General features: G+C 46.5%; 1 protein-coding gene across 2 annotated transcripts in view; it reads left to right on the plus strand.

The window, feature by feature from the left end:
- The window catches only part of Sobp (sine oculis binding protein homolog), a 165692-nt gene that overhangs the window by 128906 nt on the left and 18672 nt on the right, over window positions 1–18114 (plus strand). The gene's annotated exons all lie outside the window — the stretch shown is intronic.

Genomic DNA, 18114 nt, shown 5'->3' on the forward strand with positions numbered 1-18114 from the left:
CCCATATACCACCTTTTAGTAATTTCTTTCTGCTCAGATGGCTGAAATAATTTGCCTGGGGAAATGATGAAGTCAAGATTAGAATCTAAGTTCAAATACAAGTTGTTGAATAAATAAACACATGGGGGTGCTGGAAGCTTCTAACATTGCCCCTTCGGTAGTATCTGAAGGTTTCCCCTGAGTTCCCGAATATGTAATAGTTCAACCTAAAGAAGTTACTGTGTGAGTGTATTAAGACAGAGTCTTTTGTTGCCCAGGTGGCTGCAAATTCACTAAGTAGCCTAGGAAGCCTTGAACTTCTGATCTTCCACCTGCTAAGTTCAGGGAATCAAATCCAGAGTTTTGTGCAGGCAACTAAACTACATCCCAAGCATTTAAAGGGATACCCTTATATTGAGGAAGAGGGAAGGAAGGCTCTCAGGGGCCAAGGTCAGCTGGCAGACTCTCCTGCAAGCTCAGCTGCTCTGACCCCTGAGATGCAGGGTCAGAGGGTGTTGTGTTTCCTTGTCTCCCCACGTGTTGGGTGTGAGACAGAGGCATGAGACAGGGTGTCATGAACTATGCTGGTCTTATGCCATGATGCCTTGTGGCTGTGGGAGTCCCTGAGGTTGTTCCTACCCTGGGATAAAAATCACAAGGAAGCACACCCCTATTTTTGGTGTGTCGGGGAGGAGACATTCTGTTCTGCAGGGTTTGGGGTGGGGGTGGCTTGGATTGGGGAGTCGGCTGTGGGTTGGGGGGGTCTGTGGGTTGGGGTCCAGCAAGGCAGGCAATGCTCATAGCAGCCATTTGCCAATGAGATCACAACTCCATTGCTTGTGAGGTCGTGGGCTTCCCATGGGTAGACGCTGCGTAGTTGGGCAACTAGCCACGTGTGTGATAGCAGAGCTCCATGCACGGAATGAAGCTGGATGATTCCCTCCAGTCCCAGATGATCCCCAAGGCATCAGCTTCCCAAAATTGCCCAGGTGTTAGTTGCCGGATAAAAAACCAGTATCAAGAGGATATTTGATAGCGGTCTGTCGTGTTAGCTGTTGAAAGTATGTACCTCCTTAAGAAACAGAAACCAAACATGAAAACCACTAAGCAGCAGTGGTAAGAACTTCAGAAATATTTAATGGCTCCTTGGAGCTGTATCTACTGGTGTGTTCCCCAAGGGGAGCACTAGCCTTATCAGGTGATTCCTGATAATAAGCATGGTTATCTCTGACCGGTTGCCATCTCCTTTTCTCTGCCAAGAGTTCAAAAACTCACAGCCAGCCTGGAGTAATGGCACACACCTTTAATTCTAGCACTTGGGAGGCAGAGGCAGGTGGATCTTTGAGTTCAGAGGCTAGCCTAGTCTGCAAAGCCAGCTCAGAGAAAAAAAAAAAAAACTGTCTTGAAAACCCAAAGGAAAACTCACAGCCCTCTCTGGGCTGGGCTTGTAACTCAGTCAGTAGATTTCTTGCTTAGAAAGATTTGATCCCTAGAACCACATAAAGCTGGCATGGCGGTACATGCCTGTCATCCCAGCACTCAGTAGGTGGAGGCAGGAGCTTGAGTTACTCTAGGCCACGTGGTAAGTCTGAAGCCAAGCTGGGATATGTGAGACCCTGCCTGAGTAAAGGAAGAAAGGGAGAAGGAAAGAAGGAAGAAAGGAAGGAGGGAGGGAGGGAGGGAAGGAGGGAGGGAGGGAGGAAGGAAGGAAGGAAAGAAGGAAGGAAGGAAGGAAGGAAGGAAGGAAGGAAGGAAGGAAGGAAGGAAGGAAGACCTGTCAAAATGGAGTCCTCCACACCCAAAGGTTTTGATGTCAATCAAAGGGAAAGCCCCAGTTTGAGTGTGAAGCGCCTGAGGCACTCATGGTGATGGTGTGTTGTCCTTGATACAGTCCGCACTAGTGAGGCCTGAGGGTGGCTAGTCGTCCTCAGACATCTGAAAGTGTAAACACCAAGAGGAAGGAATTGATGTAACTCAAACCAAAGGGTGCGATCAGGTTAGGTGTAATGGGTTAAAACTAAAGAAACCGTAGTAACCACTTCTGGCAGACTTATTAAGCTTTTGAGTATTTTCTAGGCAATGCTAGTCTGTGCTTTCCGAGTCTCTAGAAAATCAGAAAGACAACGCCTGAGATAATCCCCTTAGGGAAAGCAGGGCCTTTGGGGACCAGGAAAGGGAACAGCTAAGCTTTCTCCGTTTACCTTCAGGCTGTCTCAGCTGTTGTTGGAAGGCTCAGTGGGCAACCCTCCTCTGAGTGACTACCCCCCCCCCCCAGCTGTGTTCTTGTTCTTTTCTTCCAACTGGGAGTCATGGAAGAGAAAGTGTTTTCTCCAAGGGATCCCAGGACGATTGTTGGTCTGCCCCACAGAGGATTGACAGAGGGCCAATCATACCAGTGTTGGCCACTGAGGGAAAAAGTTTTGTCTGAGGACAAAGCTCCTGAGCCCAGGAGATAGGAACCCTGCTTGCTGAGGATGCCTGCTTATTGGTGTGAGGGGAAGACTTGGATAGAGTTCATAAGGCCAGGGCTTTTTTCTAGAGCATTCTTTCTACTCCAGAAATTGCCTTGTCTTTTCTGAAGTCAAATCTTCCATGGCCAACTCTTCCATGGAGTAGAAGATATCCAGGTCCTGGGGCCATAAACCACAACTTCAGGACCCTTGACACTGTGGACTAGACCTGTGGGTACCAATCACTGTCTGGATGGGGTACAAAGACAAGGCATCATTTAGAAACAATAGCATGGACAATAGTGAGGTATTTTGCATATACAAACGGTTAACACGGACAGATAGAACAATTGAAAGATACGCTGATGTTCGTAGGTTTTCAGGACATCATCTGCCCTCCACGATCACAAGAGTGGGCAGCTGGGGAAGCTCCTTTTCAATAATGGGTGTATCTCCCATGCAATTTCCTGCTTTGAATCCTTTTCCATTAATAAAAATTATGTTTTGCTCTTCAAAGCATCCAGGTATCAGGGCTGGCCCTCGACGCTATTTTTGTCTCAAAGGGGAATACAAATCTTAAATAGAAAGAAATCGCATTGTTTGCTGGAGCTCTCCCCTGGGGGCTCATGGGGGGTCTGATGATAACCTTGCCTGAACAGTAGAGTCTGCCATCTTCTGAGCAGGGAACCCTCACAGAGCTGACTCACCCTGTCCTTTGGTTGGGCCAGTACTCAATTGTTCTGCCTTGTCTAGACCCCTGTGTTACAGGCCATCTTTCGGACCCAGTCCGCCTTTGTCTCTGATCTGGGAGAGAACAGACCAGGCAGCAGAAACTCTGAGCCGCAGAGCGAGGCTGCCCAGGGAGCTGCTAGGCCATGGCTCATGCTCGAATCAGACAGGAGTGGCGAGACTGAGGGAGGAAGGCCGTGTGGAAAACCACATCGTTCACCCAGGAGGAAGTTGCCTGTGAGCACCCGAGAAGAAGTCCTGGAGGCTGAGGGCACTGTGTGAAGCGGGGTTATCCCTTAATGAGCTTTTCTTGTGTGCTCCAGGGTTCTGAATTTCTATGCTGCGGCCTTCTCACAGTGTGGGGCAGCATCCAAGGAAACCCTCCACACGCCCTGCACACCTATTTCCTAGCCCTGCCTCCGAAGAGGGTGGGTGACCCCGTGACCTTAAAGGACATTAGAGAACTCTCACAATAAGATTAATTTGGATCCTTGCCAATTTAAAATGCCAGTGCGGTGCTGGGGAATGTGGGAGGGTGTTGAGAAAAACAGAGCGAGCTTCCCTCTCAAAGGTGGAGTAATTACTGCCCAGGATCGGGTTGAACAGAGGGTTAGTGTTACATTTACTGTGAGCAAGCACCAAAGATGTCTTAAGCAAAGAACACAGTTGTCTGTCTCAGTGTGACTCCCATTTGCTGTGTGTCAAGCTGCGGGAAGTCCAGCTGATGTAAATAGATTAATATTTAAAAAGTAATACAGAAGAATGAGGTTCCAAACATGTAATGTTTAATTATTAAAAACCCGTAATGGAATTCCAATCCAAATTCATCTCTCACGTCTCACTGGTGCTCAGCACAAAGCTCCATTAACTGGTCCACTGCTTCGTCCACGGCACACTGTGATGACCCCAAGGCCAAGACCAGGGTCCCCTAAAGTGTCCGATGACACAGATATGGTCAGCTTAAGGAGTTTTATGCTCTCTCATTAGAGAGTTCTTGCCACACTTTAAAACTGATCAGCAAATAACTGTACAGTGCTAACGGGGCACGGAAGAGAAGTTATTCCAGAGGATAAGGTTTGGAAGGCTGGTTACCATCTAGGCCTCACAGGGCCAGGGGAATCCCATGTACATCAGATCTTGAGACTGTGTTTCAGGATGCCAGGGCTAGGCTGGGTTTTCATTCCCGGTCTGGGGAGGGAACCCAGTGACAGAGTGCTTGCCTAGCATACACGCAGCTGTGGGTTTGAGTTCAGCACCATTTACAGAAAGGATTTTACTTTGTCCTGGGGTAGCTGGCACAGGGTCCTCCCCAGAGCACAGCTCTTCTGTCTCCCTGAGAGGGATGACTTTGCCCAGAGACCTGGGCAGAGGATACTCAACACAAGAGATAAAATTTTCAATGAGTCAGAATAGAATAAACCAAGAAGATGGGTCAAATCTATTTTAAAGTCAGTGTGCCAGCAAGTCTAATTGAGCTGGTAGCTTTTTAATTTTAAGTTTTTATTCACTGGGACAGACAAGACAGGTCCTTTGTGTATAAGTAGGAAAATACTGAGAGCCCTTTAAGGTTGCCTGCGTGCTTCGGCGGTGTGTGAAGAACTCCTTTCTTGTGAAATGCTCATGGATGTCTCTGTCGTGCAGAGAGTGTGGTGGTGCTACCCACAATGCTGTGGGGTGACATCTCGGGCTCAGAAGGTCACACCGAAGGTCACAGGATTGGTGACATCCTGTTGAGGGTGTGGGCTATGTAAGGCAACTAGAACCGAGAAGACAGAAATTGAGTTTGTCATGACTGCAGAAGCTGAGACCACAGGGTGAAATGTGATCGGGCCTCGGCCTCTGTGACAGGAAGCCTATCACAGGAGGGGTGGGGCTGAGAAAAGTGCCACCAGGGCCCCGAGTCACCTTGATTCCTGGCAGGATGGAGACTGCTGACTGGTAAAGGAGCCAAGCCTGGGAATCACCTTCACCTTCTCTTGCGGTTCAGTCACAGCTGACAGGTGTGTCCTGAGCCCCCGCCATGCACAGCCTGATCTGCTGGGACATGGAGGCCCAGAACTGCAAAATGAAGCTTTAGTTGAAGGAAAATGGGGAGACTGAGGTTTTCTGGCCCCATCTTACAGGCACTCAGACCATTAAAGTGGAGTTTTCCTAAGGGTTTTTTTTTTTTTTTTCCACTGCATGTTCCTACTAGGAAAAAAAAAAAGTAAACAAACGACAGCATTCTAAATCTGAGGTTGGAGCTACTCAGGCTAACTGAAGTTCAACTCATTTCCTTTTCTCAGAGCTTCTCGGAGGCTTATGCACAGGACTGTGCACTGAGAGTCTCCCAAGAGTGGTGTGGGTCATGCAGCACTTCCCTGTCTGTGGCGTGCAATCCTTCCTTGAGCAGAATGTGGGTGCAGGTGGCGATTCTCGGGAAGCACTCCAGGGAATGGAGGGAGGTGTGAGTGGTCAGGAAGATGGCAGGATCGAGCTAAGGATTAAATCAGAAAGTCAAGCTGGACTGGACTCTTGCTCTAGATAAAGCTCCACATACTAAGATAAGAAGAGCCATGGCCACTCATCCTCATGGAGGCTGGGCTGTCTTTCTGACTTCAAAGATGGTACCACAGTGCTAGTAACCGGGCCACAGGAAGTCCTTGTTGTCTCTAGGAAGGGAGCATCATTGCTTCTGGATTTAACATAAGGCTTAGCTCTGGCCACCTCAGCAACTGTCTGCCCACTGTGACTCATGCCCTCTTTGGTCCTTCCGGCCCTGCTCTCCTCCATGCTTCCTGGCCTCATGACAGTGACCACCATCCCCATACTTCTTGGTAACTTCAAGCTGCCCCCAAAGGAAATCTAATTGGATCATTAAAATGCTCTGCCTCCCTTAAGCAGAAGACTATATTAATCTTACCTCCAGCCCACTGTGACCAGGAAGGCCAGGGGAACAGAGCCGTAGTGGTACCCAGACTGTACTGCGTTCTGTGCTAGTGTAAAGAAGGCGAGCACACAGTTGGATTTCCTCCGGCGTCCTCTCCTCTTCTGTACACACTGATCTGCTCCAAGGGCTTACTTTGATTTGGCTCTATCAAGTTCTTCCACTTTAGTAGATAATAAGCCCTGAAAGAAAGGCCCGGCCTCACTTTCTTCAGTTATCCCTCCAATGCTCTTGTGTGCAGAGCTGTTTAGATTAGGCATCTCTGGCACACTCATTTCCCTTTTGGCCCGGCATGCATTATAGAATGCTCCTCTTCAGAGGAGGCCAGCAGATGATGTAGTTCGTCTTCCAGGAGTTGTAAGGCAGCCTTTCACCCAGATGCTGACAATACGTCACTGCTGCCAGCGTTCGTTAGCTTATCTTTAAACAAGAGATGCTATCTGGCTGCTTGTCTCTTTGCAGACTTCTGGCGAGAAGACTGTGATACTGAGCTACTTGAAGTTATTAGAAGGGGCTGTATGAATAACAGTTGTGTTTAAATGCAGACAAACGCGATCCGTCTGCGTCCTAGGCTGACTTGCTTCTCATCACTCAGCCACCGCAGGACTTTGCCTGGATGTGCAGATTAGGCTGGGCTAACCTAGGATTTGCTAATGAGAGTGGAGTCACGTGCCGGATCCAGCATTGGTGGGTGTTTTCAACCTGGCAGCTGCACTGCAGGATGACTAAATTCACAGGACAAAGGTGGAAGCAAACCAGCAGTCCCCAAGCAGAGGAGACAAAGGATCCAACGTGTGGAGCTGAGAAAACCCGCAAGCCCTGCCCAGCCCGCCTCACTCACTAGTCAGTTATCATGCGGGGGCTAATTAGCAGAAAGATAAAACAATAAAAAGGTAATTCAAATGATCCCCTCTTCCCAGGTGTGGGAGCCCAGCATACTGGGGGTTCCGAATTTTCAGTTGAGTGTACCGGACGACATAAATGTCACATTTGTGTGTGACTGAGCTTAAGGGATTTTGTTGGTGGATCTGGTTGGGGTGACTGGGGCTGGCCTCAAGCTGAGCCTAAGGCTAAAACTTCCATAGTGAACTTAAGACACAGCCTGGCCAGGAAACCTCCTCATTACTGCAATTATGTCGCTGTCAAACTCTCCACAGCCACTGGGAACCGCAGAGAATCGAGGGTCAAGTGTTCTGCTGATTTGGGTTTCTTGGTTGGGTTTTGTGGCATATTTTTGCTTTGAAGTACATATCACAGGGAAATCTATAGCACTTGAGTTTTCTCTTTGTTTTTGGGGAACAGATCCAATAGGAGAAAAATAAATAAATAGGACTAGAAAGCAGGGGAACTTACATTCACACAGAAACTAAAAAGCCTCCATTTGTATGGCGCCATATATGTTTTAGGCGGCTTTCGTTTGCATTGTTTGTTTTGATCCTCACAGCAGACCTTGACGAGAGGCATGGGGTTCATGGTGCAGAAGAAGCATTGAAAGCTGGGCAGGACACAGGTGGACAAACCGTGCTGCCTCCCGAGTGCAGCATGGGATGCGGCCACCCAAGGTACCGGGTACCAACTGGCAAGAGTACCCTGAGCGATTGTAAGTCCTCGTCTGGGAAACACGAGATGAGGGGCTGAAAGACACCTTGGCTTCAGTGAGAGCACCGGCTGCTTCTGTAGAAGACACAGATTCAGTTTCTAGCACCCACCTGGCAACTCACAACCGTCTGTTCCGGGGGATTTGGTGCCCCCTTTCTGACCTCCATAGACGTTGCATGCACAAGGTACACATCCATGCAGGCAAACACTCATTCGCATAAAATAAAAACAAATCATTTTCAAAAAGAGAAAAATATAGTTATAAGATGAGGAGGGGGGGGCACGAAAACCATCCCAGTGAGCCTGAAGAATGGGATGGGGTAAAGGCAGCAGGTGTGAACTGGGAAGAATGGGAGCATGGAAAGGCCAGTGAAGGCCAGTTCTTCACCACACAGAGCCACACACAGGAACAAAGACATGACTTCCGGTGACTGTACCAACACAGAGTAAGAGAGACCAAGTTACTTGGCTTGTGAGTGTAAGAGAAAAATCTCAGCCATCCCTCTGAGACCAAGGGGAGGCCTGGTGTTAGTTGAACAGTAGCACAAATGTGAGACGGTATTCCCAACAGTGCGGCTCGCGGGTTGATACAGTTCAGGAGAAGATTGCACCCTTGCCTGGCAGGCTATACCCATATGTGGGAGTGTAGACAGGATCAGGAAAACAAAAGGAAGCATTAAGAGTAACTTGAAGGGAAAATAGTGGTGGGGTGTTTGTTACAAAATCTGATGCAGATATGAGAAAATAAGCTACTCCGCTGAGGGTAGCGGTCACTCGGAAAGACACTTGAGACGTCCTCTGCTGCCTCATGCATGACCCCGAGAAGGCAGAGTGAGGGAGCCCCTTCTGGGGCTTCTGGGGCCAGTGTGCTTCTGGGTGGATGCAGATGGAAAGGGAGTGTCAACCATCTTGGGGATACAGTGGCAGAAGGGTAGATGGGTGCTGGATCTGGTCAGGTGCGTTTTTCTAGAGCTTGGGAAAGCAATTTCTTTAATTCCAAAGAAAGGTGAGTTTGGTCCTACAACCAGAGGTTTAGTGGAAGGTTTTTCTTTTCTTTTGCTTGTTTTGGGGGTTTTTGTTTACTTGTTTGTTTCTGTCATTATAGCAGTGTGGAATGGTAAAAAGGAGGTAGGTTTTAAAAATGAGTACTAGGAAGTCTGAAGCACAGAAGGAGCTGAGTGCCTGGGATAAATGCTCAAGTTGCTAACAGGAGTTAGCGAGACCACGCCCACGGGAGAGCGGAGAGGTGTCCAGATCCATGTTTAGAGCAAAATCAAAACAAAACAAAAAACCACCCTTGAAATAGTGAGTCACTATGAACTTTTTTATACTTTATTTTTGTTCATTCATTAATTTATTAATTAATTGCTTTTTTGGAGACAGGGTTTTTTTGTTTGTTTGTTTGTTTGTTTTGCGTAGCCCTGGCTATCCTAGAACTAACACTGTAGACCAGGTTGGCCTTGAACTCACAGAGATCCTCCTGCCTGTGCTTCCCGAGTACTGGGATTAAAGGTGTGCATGGATTAAAGCTGTGTGCCACCACCTCCTGATGTCAGTGTAGGTTTTGAAGGCACCCACATCTTATTTAGAATCTGCTATGTGTGTGGTTAATCTTGGGGCGTTATGAGTATGAATACTAGTGCTTTGATAATGCTTATTAGTTTCAACAGCATAATTTATTAGTATTACACCAAATTAGGGTTTGTAGTGAGAATTACATGATAGACCTGACTTCTGTGTAATGTCCTGGGAAGATCTGAGAATGGGTAGATCCAGCAGGGCAGCTGGAGAATCCACACACAGGTCCGGCCTGTGGTTCAGAGCCAGAAACACAGGCAGGAGACTGTTAAAGAGCCCTGAATATGCAATGTGAGCAAAGGCATAGCCTGGTGCCTTGCACATTCCAAGAAACCCATGTGTAGTTGGTGAGTAACTAAGACACTAGGAACTAGCTACCTCGGGCCACTAAGAAGCAGTCAGACAGTGTGCTGATGCAGAAGACAGTGCAGGGTTTTCAGAGCATGCCCTTGCCCTGGACCTGCATGTCTGTGGGCCTGTGCATTTAGGCAGTGCTAAGGCAGAGGCCAGGTAGCAGACTCAGGGACCATCTCTAGAGGAGGAAAATTACTTCAGATATCACTTATAAGAACACACTTTTCTCAAAGAGCGTGCTATTGATGTGTGATTAACTCAGTTGTGGAGCTAAAACCCTCAAGTTTTGAGATATGACTCCTGCCAGAGTCTGCATGCAGGAAGACATAAAGTGAGTTACCTCCTGTAGAGGCCAACCCTCCCCACCCCGCCACTCTCATTTGTTTTTGAAACAGGATTTCTCTGTGTAACGTTGGCTGTCCTAGAATTCACTCTGTAGACCAGGCTGGCCTCGAACTCAGAGATCCACCTGAGGCCAGTTCTATTTCCTTTCCTTCCTCTCTTCCTATCTACCTCCTCCTTCTCTTCTCTCTCCCTCCTCCCTCCATCCTCCTTCCTTCCTTCCTTCTTCCTGTGCTGAAGATAACATCAAGCATGCGCAGTCCAGGACCCCATGGCCTATGACTGCTAGTCAAGCCCTGTACCCATGAGTGACAGTCCCAGGCCTTTCTTCCTCCCCAGTATACACAATGACCCAGGCAGGGAGAGAACTCCTATAATCACCAACCATGTGTCAAATATCCAGACAGACACGTAGAAGACAGAAAGAGAAAAAGAATCGGGCCCAAAGGTAATGTTGGAAAATAAATCAAATATCTATGTGGAATACAGGAAATGTCCATGTAAACAAAGCTTTGACACCACCTAGCTATGCGTTTGAAAGCAGCGATCTTACGGGAGTGGGTTGGGAAGCAGATTCGGATTTGCTGTTGAGAGAATAAAACATAAAGTGGAGTTTTTAGTAAAACGCTATCAGTGCAACACTGATCTTCTAGGTGAACTTGTGGCTGGGTGGGAAGAGTCTGCAGAGAAGCTGATTTTCCTCACTGGTGGCAGGTACTGGCTCTTTTCTTGCGCAGTTGCACAGCCCGGGGCCTTCTGGAGCATACCCTGGTTCTTATGTTTGAATAAACACGAGCGTCCTCTTAAGTTTCAGTTTGCAGCAAAGATGACCCAGTAAAACTGAAAACCTGCCTTTCCCATTCCCACGGGAGACCTCCCTGCGCGAGGAGGAACACAGTTGATGAGGGCCTTCCACATCCCTTCCACAGTGCCCAAGGCACAATGAGCTGTCAGTCAAAGTTCGCTAGTGAATGTGTCAAGAGGATTATGTGATACACAAATTCTTCAGGGCAGGCGCAAGCTGTACCGGCTGGAGTTGTTAACTGCAGAAACCATGGCAGAGCAGGAGCCTGACAATGGGAGATGGGTGGGGCTCTGCCCTCGGCTTCAGGGCACTGGTTTAGCCTCTTGCTGGTCTCTTTCTTTCCTTGTGCATCCATCCCCTGACAGCACTGCTGATGTTGCTACTGATGGCCTCATTTTACAGAGGAGCATGTGAAGTCCCTGGCCCACTGGGGCTGGAAAGGAGAGGAGATGGTCTCTCGGGTTCTGTCAGGTCAGACTGTCAGAGCTCTCGGCACAGAGAGACAAACATCTGGCACCAGGTAGACCATGTTTCCTTGGGTGTGGCCATGTTTGCTGTTGGGATGATTCCTTCCATGAGGACCAGCAGAGCACGTGTGACCCATGAACTTAGACCCATGGGAAGCTGCCTTTTAAATCATGTGTGGCTGTCAGCATGATTCATTAGACCCTGAGTATGGGGCAGGAGTCGTCTTCTGTGCAGTTTATAGAATCAGAGGCTCGGATCAGTCATGAGCCAGTAGCCAGAGCTCACCAACATCCTGAAAACTGGGGACATTGCTGCTTTGCTTTATGGAGCCATGAGCTCCATACTGGCCCTCAAGAGGGAGCATCCTTCTTAGAATAGAAAACCTCAGCAGGAGACTGCCATGTAGGAACACTTTGTATGTTTCCAAGGCTTTCTGAAGGCATGGCCCAGGTCCCTGGGGCAGATCCCTTCCCTGAGAGAGATGGGGGAGCAAGCAGGGGAGCAGATAGGACTATGGCAAACACCACCCTGTCATCCTGTTAGAAAGCCAACCTGCAGAACCTTTCTTGGTTTGACAATGAACTCCTTTCCGAATTGCTCTTCTGTAATTTCCCAGCCCGCTTCTTAGTCTCTCTCCAGGTTTCTTCAAGGCCTTCCATGTCTATGGCCGCCAAAGCATCCTTTTTCTTCCTTCACTCTCAATTCCAGCTTTGTGGGGAAACTTGGATGGGTAGCTTGGCTACTCCCCTATGCTTGTGGTGGCCTCTCCCACCTTCTGACAGCAGGGTGAGGTTGGTCTGGCTTAAAGGCATCTATACTATGGCTCTGGACCTTCCTTTGGAAGATAGTTCTCCATGTAGTGAGTCCAGCAGATCATCCATCAGCTCCGCTTTTTAATAAAACGTGAATAGCACAGTTTATGGCTTCCACTATTCAAACAGCAGTTGAGCCTAAGAGGAATTACTCATGTTAATGGCTCTCACGCTCATTTCCAGGCCGCCATGCTGCTTTGTCAAGCTTCCGCTAAATTAGAACCTGGCCGTAGAGCAGAGGATTCAGGTGGCGCTGAATAGAGGCTCCTCAGAATGGCGAGCAGCTGGTCCACAGGCCCATCAGCTGCCGTTCTTGTCCCTGCAAAGAGCCCCTTTGTCATCCTTAGGATAGGATCTCCTGGGCAGCAGGGTGAGGGCAGGTATCTGTGGGAAACACTGATTTGTCCAGAAACGCGTCTCATTTTCTTTCAAAGACACACAGGTCATAGGAAAACCATCATTTCCTTTTCACACTGGCAGACTGGAGATTAAAAAGACAGACCGTTATAAGCCTAGCTGGAATACTGTTGTTACTATTACTAGTCCCATTCCACAGAGGGAGAAATAGAGGCTGAGAAGGCAGTGCCCACTCTTTCCTACATTTTGTATTACCACATTCTATGTGATTTTTGTAGCATCTTCGGAGTCCCAAGTACATGATATTAGGGCCCTCCTGGAGGCTGTGGCAAGACCACGAAGAAGGTGTGGGCCCTTCAGAGGAGGCGGGAACAAGTGCTCAGCGGGGGTTCAGTCTAAGACCCTCAACTCATGCTATGAGGTGACAGCTTACGGATAGGTCAGGGCTTCAAAACCTTTAAAAGCAGAGCACCCGGGCTGTCTCCACCCTCCTGCACTTCACTCTTGAATGAGCTCATGGCTCCCTGAGCGGGCCCGGACTTGGAGATCAATGTCACATTTAACCTGCCAAGGCCCGGAGACTCACCTTCCTGTGACTAAATACAGTCTAGCTTGCAGAGCTACAAGTACAGAACTGTGGTGACATCAGTGGGAAATCAGAAGCACAGGAAGGGTTTTATGTGTGTGTGTGTGGGGGGGTGTGCTTTTCAAGTTGTTGATGGCATTCAGGAGACGCTAATATGTTTTTACTGTTCCATTGGTGCAAATCGTCTTTACGCAGAGAAGACGGATTTCAGCAAAAGAATTTAATTAAATATTGCCTGATGCCAGATTCCCACTCAGAAAGCAGCGGTGGGTTCCATTAAAGGATGAACTTTACTCCCACAGCTGACAGCTGATTAATGTGTTAATTAGAATTCCTGCCTCACCCCCAGACACCGAAGCCTTCTCTTAAAGCCCAGAAGGATGCATATATATATATTGTACCATGCAGTAACCTAATGGCTTATATACAGAAGAATGTATACATTGTATCATATGGGTAACCTAATGGCATCTGTATACAGAAGAATATATATGTTGTACCATGTGGGTAGCCTAATGGTATATATACAGAAGAATGTATACATTGTACCATATGGCTAGCCTAATGGTGTATATACTGTGGTTCTGGCCTTGGGCATGTATGTAAAAAAGAAGGTTCAGTTGCCAATGTGAATGGCTTTCTTTCTTTCCATGGCTTTTAAGGAGTCATAGGAACCCAAAGCTATGCCTTTCAGGGCGCTGGTGTCAAGAGCAAGGGAAAGCTCTGCCAAGGCAGTGTCTTCTGAGTAGTGGGGTGGTGTAGGTTACCACACATTTATTTCACAGGAAAGGAGGGAAGCCATCCGACTACTGAGCTTGTAAGTACTGCCCTGGCAGCCCGCCAGCAAAGCGGACTATAGGAAATAAATGTTCCTTCTCCTGTGTAGAATTGGACCCATATCAGGAAAGGGAACTTGATCTTCTGGAGGACCGTGTGCTAGGCTCGAAGGGAACACATGTGCACTTATCTCCTCTGTGATCTTTCTGTCTTCCCGGTGACCTGGAATGGATCTGTGATCCGAAGCATTCCAGCGGTCCTGCTCAGTGGTTTGCATCTGCTGGTTGATTGTTTGGTCCCCGTATTGGCGTGGTAAGACAGCAGCAGCTAGGCACAATCTGGGGCCTCTTAGGGAGAGAAGTGGAACCAGAGAGGCCAGATTCCAGCAGAAGCAAAGCTGGGATGGAATCATGCAAATCAGTACAGAGCTCTGGGAGTTGGGCTTGTCTTAACATGTCTGAAGGAATTTTGGTTCGTCTTGACATTGGGGGGGGGGGGCTGAAAAAGTATCAAAAATTAAAATAACAATGTGGCAGAATTTAAATCTATCCACAATGAAGGGAAGACTATCCCCAATGCCAAAGTGCAAAACCATAGCTTATGAGACATTTGCTGTGTGCTTTGTATATGCAAACGTTATTTTATTAAAAAGAGATACTATATATATATATATATTTACATAACTACCATAGCTTAAATAATCATCTCAGGCTCCTATGATGAAACCTTTAATTATGGAAGTGTCGCTGGTTGGACGTGGAGTGAATGATGGTGTTGGGTTTTACTGCCGCACGTGATGGAGCCATTTGCACCATAAATCCATTGACCTCATCTTAAATGATGTGTCCTGTAAGACAGACTTGATTCATTCCTTCTTAAGTGACACTCTCCCCCTTCTAATCATCTTCTGCTTCATCAGAAAGATTGCTTTCCCATATTTTTTAGGTCCGTGTTCTGAACTGAAAGGTAAGGCCTTATTAGAGTCAAGCTCACAGCACCCCAAAACAACACAGTTGGGGCACACTGCTGCAGAGGCTCTTTCAAAAGAGGCAGGAAAACAAGCATTAGCTTTAGGCCTTTGGGGTGGTAGCAGTGGAATGCTTGTCTTTAGTTCCATCACTCTGGAGCAGACACAGGTGGATCTCTGTTAGTTCAAGGCCAGTCTGGTCTATGGAATGAGTTCCAGGACAGCCAGGGCTACACATAGAAACCCAAAAACCAAACCCGCCCCCCCCCCAAAAAAAGAAAGAAAAAGCACAAGGCCCTTGCTTTGCTTTGATGGAAAAGTTTGAAAAGAGTGGATTTTTGTTTCTGATGTCTGTGACTATTTTCTGTGAGAAAGGGTGAAATGTGACAGTGAATTCTCATTGGATAATTAGGACGGTCTGTGAGCATCATTCATCAAAGACTAGTAAAAGTGGAGGGTGTGAAGGGAGAACTGTTACACTATATTTATATCATTATGGTTTTTTCACCCCACTTGAAAAATATTTATCTAGTTTGAGGAATCCTCTGGAGGCAAAAAAAAAATCAATCTGGCAGTTTAAAAACCAATTAATGATTTCATAAAGCTCTTCCCGATTATTGTTAAAGAGTAAGGATCCAAAGGCCGTGCCAGGAAAGTCACATGTTATTTTAATTAGTTTAATTCATTGAGGATGATTTTTCAGTTCATGAAGAAAGAAATTGTTTGGTCCCTCACTTCAAACTTATACATTTATATTTTAGGCTTTCTCTGCGATAGTTTCATTTCACAACAAAATTTAAATGCCACATAATTATATGGTAGCTTTCTTTCTTCTTTCTTTCTTTCTTTCTTTCTTTCTTTCTTTCTTTCTTTCTTTCTTTCTTCCTTTCTTCCTTCCTCCCTCTTTCTTTCTTTCTTTCTTTCATTTTTCTTTCCTCCCTTTCTTTCTTTCTTTCTTTCTTTCTTTCTTTCTTTCTTTCTCTCGAAACAGGGTCTCACTTTGTAACTCTAGTTGTCCTGGAACTCACTATGTAGACCAGGCTGGCCTTGAACTTGCAGAAATTCTCCTGCCTCTGCCACCCAAAGGTTGGGATTAAAGGTGTGTGCCATTATACCTGGCTCTAACTTTATTTAAATGTATATACCATGTTTTCACTAACAGTTTACTTAACCTTAATATAGATGAGAAATGTGAGGGTCTGAGATAGTCTTTGAGGCTCTTTTCTTCATCAGAGGCAACTTCGCATGTACCTGCAAGATGGGCATCTCACTGATAACAAAAACATCCCCTTGAGTCCGGGAGGGCTCTGAAACACTGTTAGTGAAGGGACAGACATATGAGCACTGCCATCGCTATGGTTCAACCACTTTAATGGAGGCAGTGATTTTGATAGCTACTTTGAAGTAATTCCCTTACCACTGAAGCCCACTCACGGGTGCTCTAGTCTCAGATTTTGGGAAGAACAAACAAAATCTAATGCGTGCCAAAGCACGCATCTGACTCAGTCTCACACGGTCAGGTTTATCAACCAAAAACATGAGTGGAAGAAAAAACCCAAACCATGGAGAAGGGAAAGAGCGGCTTTCCACATGCAGCCCCGCCACATCTGCCCCCCAATCACATGCTAGCATGTCACCACAGTTTACAAGCGAGGGAAGCCGAGAGTTAAGTGAGATGAATAACCAAATGCCCAGCATATGTTGTTTGTGCATTGTTTATGTGACCAATCATTATTAAAATTTATCATCTTTTAATTATATCAGTTTGTAATCGTTAAAAACACATCCACGCACGCATGCGCGCAACAATAGAACAAGCGCCCTTCAAACCTGAGGTCCCATTTAGAACAATACTGGAACCATTGCTCCATTGCAGGAAGAAGAGTCCCATACACTCGCAATGGTGCTGAATTTTGCAATTCCTTCTCTGCTGCTGTGTGGCTTGAATGCTATGGAAACGATAAAGAAAGAAAGAAGAAGAAAGAGAAAAATATTGTGTGTATAAAATTCTGTCAAGAAAAGTGAGGCACTGGAGGAACTATTGAAAGTTTTGACATCTGTTTATCTGTTTATAGCGACGGCAAGATCACTCATGTTAATTCTTGTTTAAAATGCCATATGAAGGGAAGACATTTGTGCAAACAAGAGTCATATTTGAATTGTAGATCATGTCTTCACCATCTGTGAGAGCTGATGGTGTTGCAAAATTAATGTGTTAATGAAATCACAATAATTTCTCCAAAGTAATGGGTTCTGAAGCCGAGAATGACTATTTTTTGAACTTTGGTGTCTACTGATTTCCAATTGGGAAGGCTCTGAGTCTTTAATTAGCTCCACAGCCCAGCTTTGAAATAAATTTGGTGATATCCTTCTTTTGCCAGGAGTAGAAGGGGTGTGGGGTGGAAGCCATAACAACTTTTGGAAAATGTTCTCTGGTGTTTGAAAAGTTGTTAAATAAGGCTGCCTGCCAAGGAATGTCACCAAAAATTCTGACTGCTGAGAAAGTGGGCAAACAGCTCAAAAAATAATTCTAGCTTGCTGCAACATCACAGACTGGGAGAGCGGAACCTCACACAGACTTCATGGCGAAGTCCAAGTTGCTCCTTGGAAGCCAGACATGAGGGTATTCAGCACTCTATGCAATTGGTTAGCTCAGCACACCCTTTCCAACCACATAACTGGATGCAGTCTATAGCACAGAGAGACTTTACATAAATAAGGGGAATTGTAAGATGTTATGTTGCATGACCGATGAATTCTCTAGAGATTCCTTTCTTCCAGCATTTTTTAGATGTCTGTTTCCAGTGAACCTGCTAAGTAAGTAAAACTATGAAGGCAAGTATTGAGTAAGTGTACTGGGCAGGTGTACTGGGTAAGTGTACTGGGCAGGTATACTGGATAAGTGTACTGGGCAGGTGTACTGGGTAAGTGTACTGGGCAGGTATACTGGATAAGTGTACTGGGCAGGTGTACTGGGTAAGTGTACTGGGCAGGTGTACTGGGCAGGTGTACTGGGTAAGTGTACTGGGCAGGTGTACTGGGTAGGTGTACTGGGCAGGTGTACTGGGTAAGTGTACTGGGCAGGTGTACTGGGCAGGTGTACTGGGCAGGTGTACTGGACAGGTGTACTGGGCAGGTCCCACTCTGTTTTGTCAGCGCTATCTTCAAGTCGTTTTCACGCTGTTAATACCATTTTTTTTAAAAAAAAAAAAAGAGAGAGACTGTGGTTGTTGCTATTTTGAAGATCCTATTTATAAAGCAAATTCATCATTCGCAAACATTTCAGAAACTTACCTTCTGAAAGGAACCCCCCCCCCCGCTCCAACTATTTGACAAATTATGGTAAAGTTTGAAAGAGCTTTTATGTGAAACATGAACACCATCT

Source organism: Myodes glareolus, chromosome 1, assembly GCF_982192425.1.
Source record: "Myodes glareolus chromosome 1, mMyoGla1.1, whole genome shotgun sequence".
Lineage (NCBI taxonomy): Eukaryota > Metazoa > Chordata > Mammalia > Rodentia > Cricetidae > Myodes > Myodes glareolus.